At 38.7% G+C, this 6,675-nt stretch overlaps 1 long non-coding RNA gene across 2 annotated transcripts in view; it reads left to right on the top strand.

Annotated features, from left to right (window-relative positions):
- LOC116844037 overlaps positions 1-6,675 on the top strand; it is a 9,349-nt gene that overhangs the window by 749 nt on the left and 1,925 nt on the right. Inside the window, exons 2-4 of one of the 2 annotated variants that reach the window (XR_004377977.1) lie at positions 1,557-1,840; positions 1,965-2,104; positions 2,190-3,625. This is a non-coding gene — a long non-coding RNA (uncharacterized LOC116844037). Of the gene's footprint in view, positions 1-1,556; positions 1,841-1,964; positions 3,626-6,675 lie in introns of both variants that reach the window. The other variant, XR_004377976.1, reaches the window with a different exon arrangement.

The raw sequence follows: 6,675 nt of genomic DNA, 5'->3' as shown, positions 1-6,675 counted from the left end.
TATATATATATATATATATATATATATATATATATATATATATATTGCTTATATCAATTGTCAATTAAATACCTTAATTAATTATATTGACTATGTTCAATCAAATAATCTTTAATTACTTTCGTTTTAATTATTAATTCAACAGTTTTTAATTGAATTCCTTTAAATCAATCATTAATTAAATAATTTTTAATTAGATTTCTTTAAGTCAGTGGTTAATTAAAATATTTTTAATTAAATAGGCTTATATTAATCGTCAATTAATTACATTATAAATTATTTACTCAAATCTATTATTAAATTGAGGCGAATTTAATTGATATTTTTACAACTATGGTATGTATACATGCACGCAAAAGGGTTGAGAGACAATTTCGAAGAAGCAAAAGAAAACTGACGAAATTCCCGGCATACTTCCGTTATGAACTCTTACAGCCGCCGCATAAAGCTAATGAATTTTCTCCATCGAATAGTCAAAGGCGCTGTTGCCCATAAACTGTTCTTTAAAATTATCCACATTCCCGCCGACAAAGATGTACTAACCGGCTAATATAAATTACCTCGAGAAAGCGCAAAAACAGCTAATAATGTTTACCGACCGAAATTAATGAGACGATTGTATTATTCTGCAATTTGTCGGACATTTTTGTGCCGCGCGACATCGCAAATATAAATTACAAGTGAATATTAATTCCGTTACCACTATCATTACTTCTCTTTATCGCGAGTAGAGCTCTGCAACATAATTATCCATATTCAATGCGAAAATTCGGGAATTATGGAAGCTCGAGAATTAAAAATCCAATAACGTTCCAATAAAGATATTCGATAACGCACGACGACCTATATACTCGGGCTTTGTGTGTTCTCGAGAAGTATGAGAACATTTCTGTCGCAGAAATAAATTTCAGGGGCAGGGCACAAAATCGCGATTCCAGTGACGATCGATTATCTCAGAGAGTGACTTTCGTTTCCGCCGGCCACGATCTGACACGTGTGATCTCGCGGCGGGTCCACCTCGCAATTAACGAACTTATAATTAGCACACGACGCTGACAACTTTCCTCGGCTCGGATTACGGTCCTTCCTGTCGGCGACAAACGCGTGTTAGCTGTTACTTTGTCGCCAGTGTCAGATAATAATTGTTATGTGCTTTCTCTCTCTCTCTCTATCTCTTTCTCTGTCGCGCGCGCGCAGACGTTTATGTACAATCGTGCCCGGCACGGCCGCAAGCTTCCGCTTCCTACTGCGGCGTTAACGACAAGCGAATAAGTCGATAAACGATATTTTCGCTTGTCAAGCGCTTGTCGTACGCTTATTTAAATATAAACGCGCCGATCGGAAAGCGATGCAACCCATATTTATCGAGCGATCGACGATTTGCGAACGAGCCGGTGCGCTGTGTTATAAAATGAAATGAAATATCAACGTAAGAATTATTACCGCTTGAAATCGCGCCGGGCTAATAAAATAATTAATCATTATAATGGTTCGCCTACGGGCAAACAAATGGAAAATTGAATCACAATTTCGTTTTAACTTGACTCGTTTTAAAGAGGATGTGTGCGAATCAAAGCTTCGGATAGAGAACGACGCGACCGAAATTGCTCGCCGATCACGAGAAGCTAACATGAGAGAAGCTAAACGGATGGACCTGCGTACACATCGCTGTAACATTCACCAGAGCAAAGTAACAGAATGTGGATGGCTCGCCGCTGTAAACAAAGTGCATCGAGCCATACGGGCTCGTATAATGGCAGAGAGTCATTTCAGGGGCAGTTAAGCCCCAACGACTTATTCCTTCTTTCCCATCTTCAAAAGAACCGCTATGCAGCGACAGGTGAGTGTAAATAAATCAGGTGATGGAAGACATTTTCAGGGAAATATCAAAGATCGAAAGTTCCTCAAAAAGACTCGAAAATCCCCCAAACGCTCGCTCGCGTCTTACTTTTCTCTCTTTTTAGCGGTATCCTAATGCGGAGAGCTACTAATCCTGTAGAAGTACTTCTGTTTCTTATTTGCAAAAGAGGACTGTCGCGACATTTGACGAGCACACATGAGATATACCATCAATAATATTAAATTGGATAATTTTTCAGAGCAGGTATTTACTTCTTAAAAATAGAACAACACTTCATCATCTTGGAAGTTTAATGTGAAAACCGTTTAATCGTATATTTCTCTATAAGAGCCAGAGAAGAATTCCAGAAAATCTACACGGAAAGAATTTTAAAAATTACTATATACTTAATAACCGAGGAACAAGTCGACATTTTTCAATAATTCGCTACTCCTTTATTTGCTACTTAAATTTTAGACACTGAAATATACTAATAAAAAATTGCTATATTTCTAACAAATATTTCTAACAAAATCTTCTGTGTTTCTAGCGAAATTTACCATCTTCCTCAGCAAGATAAATTCTACGTTTTCTCTATGTTTTTAGTAGCTCTATTCCATCGACGAGAATTTATACGAAAAAAGAAAAGCTATAACATTCTCTACGTGTAAGAATGTATGTTTCTCAAGTTGTAAGAGGATACCGGCTTAAATGTTCGCCAAGAAAATGTGGGATTACGCGAAAAAAAATATGAAACTCGCGGGATATAAAATTCTACTACCGGTGTACACGTGTATTTTCCCCTCGGATATCCGATATTTTGTTGCTACGATTACGACTGTAACGGACTATAACCGTTATCGTTACGCTACACGCCGAAAATCGCCACTTTTTTTTCATTTTATGAGTTGAACTCGTAATCGTCGATTAGAAATATCTGGAAACGGCCGCTTGTATACACACGGCGAAATACGAAGCCGATACATCGTGCAAAATGATTTTTGATAACGCGTAGACGATGAGAAACGGTTTTCAGGATTACACCCGTTATTTCTTTCCTTTTCGCGACCACTTGTGTTCTTCTCGAATTAAATATCAGATATACGACGTCGAGACCTCTATTAAAAATATTTTCAAGACAACCGAACTTGACATTATGATTATGCTTAATTTCACGGTCCGCGTTAAATTCCGGAATCCGTAAATCCTCGGCTTATTAGATCCTCGGATTTTCGAAAGCTCATATATTTAAGAACACGGGAATCTAAATATCCGCGAACTTCTTCGGTAAACCTCGTGCCTCCGAAACGACTGCCGCCGCCGCCGTTGAAACAAATTGCGAAATAATTTCGCTGCCGAAGTTCAGCGGAGGGTCCATTTGCCGCAGCGGGGCCGCGCATTTCGATTCGAGCAAACGAAGGCACAGCTTGGCCATTCTTTCTCATTTCGTCGTGGCGGCAGCGGAGTCAGCGTTCCTTAAGACGGCCGGCAAGAATCCCGGCAGCGTCGTCGTCGCTGATTGCGCAGTCTAATTATAATTTCCGGAGGACTCGGGCAATTAGCATCCAGCAGCTGCAACGAGCAACTGCGCACGCCGCTGCGCATCTTATTATATCGTCTTTTGTGCGCGAACGAGACTCAAAGCTGCCGGACGCGGCATTCGAGCGACGCGAGATGCAACGCCGAACAGAGAACGATATCCGCTTCAAGGACAAGGACGAATCGCGTTCTCTCCTACGCTTCGAGGCCTCCTCACTCGGAGCGGCCGATAATTATTACAGAGCGGTAAGTCAAAGGCGCGGGGACAAACAAGTCGAGGAAATATGCTCCATTAGGCGTAATTATGCCGACGAAAAGTACGCAGCCACCACGCCTATCAAAAAAAAAAAAAAAAAACGCTGCGAACGAGTCATGCAGGTGGTACTAACGTCCACAAGTGTCGTTATTCTGACGGCTCATATTACGTGACTAATATATGTCGTCATAATTAATTGCTAATTCTAATTGAAGTTTGCCGTAGTGTAAAAACGTATAATACAAGAAAACATACATCAGAAAAAAATGTGTGTAAGAGAAAAATATCTCTATACACAGAAATACAAGAGAAAAATAAGAAACATATATCACACATACACATAAAATACCAGAGAACATATAACACAATATAAAATTGTTCAGAATAATTTTCAAGTTTCAAAACAATAAACAATTACATAATATTATTTTATATGACAAATGGATATTAAAATCATTATATGCAATGAAGCTGGAAATTTTATTCGAAGTTTCGCTTCTACAATGCTTCAAGATTCGTATTTCCTTTATTTAAGACCTCTTTGAGTCATCATATTCGAATAACGAAATTTAAAGTTAATATACGAGCATCTAATTATTTAGATTTTCGAAATCTCGAAAGTATGGTTTGTATTGTAAAATAAAGTTGATGATTTCTTGTTTGTTAATTGTATTTCTTAATATGCTTTTTTAACTCGACTAATGTAAACCTTAAAATTGAAACAAATATATTTAAATTTTGTTAATTGCACAGAATATTGTTATATTATTCAAAATTAGTTCTATTAAGAACTTTGATATTTCAAATCTTTATATACTATAGTTCGAAGATTCAAAGTTTCAAAATCGAATTATTCAAACTTTAATCTCAAACGTTGAATTACCGAAACTTCGAATGTATCAAGTAATATTGCCTCTAATATGCAATATTATTCATTTTATTCTATACTTTTTATAGATTCTTGTACCCTTGAATCTTAAGTTTCAATTCCAAGTTTTTGGGATTATATCTTCCAATTCCCTAGCTTTTAGACTTGCGAATGCTGCATTCTTTTTTAGTGCATTTGAATGAATTTTTAATATTTAAAACTTTACGTCTTCGTATTCTAATATTTTTATTCTCCAACATTTGTATCCGCGTATAAATTAATGAATTCGAAACTTTCTGACTAACAGAAGATCTCTAAAACCGCGTATCTTGCTCTAAAGTCTAATTATGTCGCGTATACCAACTGGGCTACCGTGAGAGGCTCTTCGCGTACAAGGACGAAGCATTTACACCGGCGAAACTCGGTACCGAGTCTCCTATAGAAGGAGACAATGCGCGTCCGCACGCGTATTTGTCCGCACTCCGGGTGAGCATCGATCTCGCAAAGGGCTCCATTAGCGGCCCATTAAGTTCACCGACCGCCGCTTACTCCCACGGAGGGTTACGTCATCGCCCTTAAGCGAACGAACGCGAGCCAGCCGCCGATGATTCGCTCCCGCAAACGTTTTAACGCCTCTAATCGAGCGTCGAGATCGCACGTGAAAATCAACTCGCAAAACTGCGGCCAACGGAAGGCGCCCCATGAAACATTCATAACTTCCGGCAAACGCAGTGGTTGCCACCCTGCGGCAAGGCGTATGAGTGAGCGAGCGAACACGCGTGTGGTTGATGTCGACGAACGTGTACCGGAGGCTGTCATCGGTCCCGGACTAACATCAATTTCAATCTAGGGTCGCTTCACTCGAGTCCCGCGCAATGAAATCGAATGTGCCGGTTTTACGAGATCATTCGTTCGGACATGCCGATCGCGGCGAACCATGTCCGAAAGTATGTCGACGTAATGCGCCGGTATGTATCGTACATGTAGTTGCGTGTGTTCCGTCGTGGATACGTCTGGCACTCGAGAATATAACAGAATACCGACAAATGTACACCTAAAAACAATCTAAGAAACAATATTTATTCGGTGGGTAATACATAGAGTAAACGAACCTATTTCGAAACAGCACTTATTTCGAAACACTTTAATTTTTTCCTGTATTAGCTAAAATAATTTATAAATAATATCAAATTTTTATGTTAGTAACAAAGAACATGTTTTTTGTTAAAATATTCTTCAAATAAGGAAACACATTTTCTTAAAATATCAAAATTGTTTATTCTATTTATATATAAAAACTATACATATAATTATATATGTATATATGTAATTATATATGTATTATTTCATACATGTAAACTATATATATAATTTTATATATGTAAAATTATATATAAAAAATTTGTACTTAAGTAAATACGATTTATTAAGGCATCCACCGCAGGTTTTTTTATTTTTTAGATATTAAGAAAATAAAACTCGAGAAACGAGAGTCGGAGAATACTCGATATCAGTTATCCCATCGAATAAGAATGAGGTAACTGAAGTGCAATTTCTATTCTAAATCTAAATGTAATTTGACTATTTCGCAATCGATGATACTTCCGAGAAAACTGGTTAATTAATTTCGTAATTAAATATTCAGCATGCGCGATTAACAGCAAAATTCAATAAACACCGTCCTTCCATTTCCCTACGATTGATTCCTGACTGCCAGTAGTACAGTCGGCCTAAAGCCCTCCTGCAGCAGCAATAAAGCGCCCTTTCGCTCGCCCTTCCTCTCTCCCTCGCCCTCCCTTTCTCGGTAACCGAATGAAGGGTCGATTAATTCCAAGCGATTCACTACCTCCTAAGCACGCATGCCCTTGACAGTTACCGCAGCGATAAAATCACATTTCGCCTTCTTGGGAATCTGATGAGGAGGCGATTACTCCAAGGCGATCTACTGACCCTAACCCGAATACATTTCCCTTCGCGCGTCCCGCGATAATAAAATTACGTTCCGCCTTCGTCTCGCGAAGGTTGGGAAACCCAATGTAGCGGCGATTACTTCCAAACGATCCGTTCGCTCAACCGCGATGAATCGACAGGATATCCCAAACCCCCAGAATATTGGGATGAGAGAAAGCAAGAGAGAGAGAGAGAGAGAGAGAGAGAGAGAGAGAGAGAGAG

The sequence above is a fragment of the Odontomachus brunneus genome, unplaced genomic scaffold (assembly GCF_010583005.1).
Source record: "Odontomachus brunneus isolate Ranch 3 - 2012 unplaced genomic scaffold, Obru_v1 Obru_scaffold_003, whole genome shotgun sequence".
Classification (NCBI taxonomy): domain Eukaryota; kingdom Metazoa; phylum Arthropoda; class Insecta; order Hymenoptera; family Formicidae; genus Odontomachus; species Odontomachus brunneus.
The sequence above is the reverse complement of the archived record's forward strand: the minus strand, read 5'-3'. Positions and strand labels throughout refer to the sequence as shown.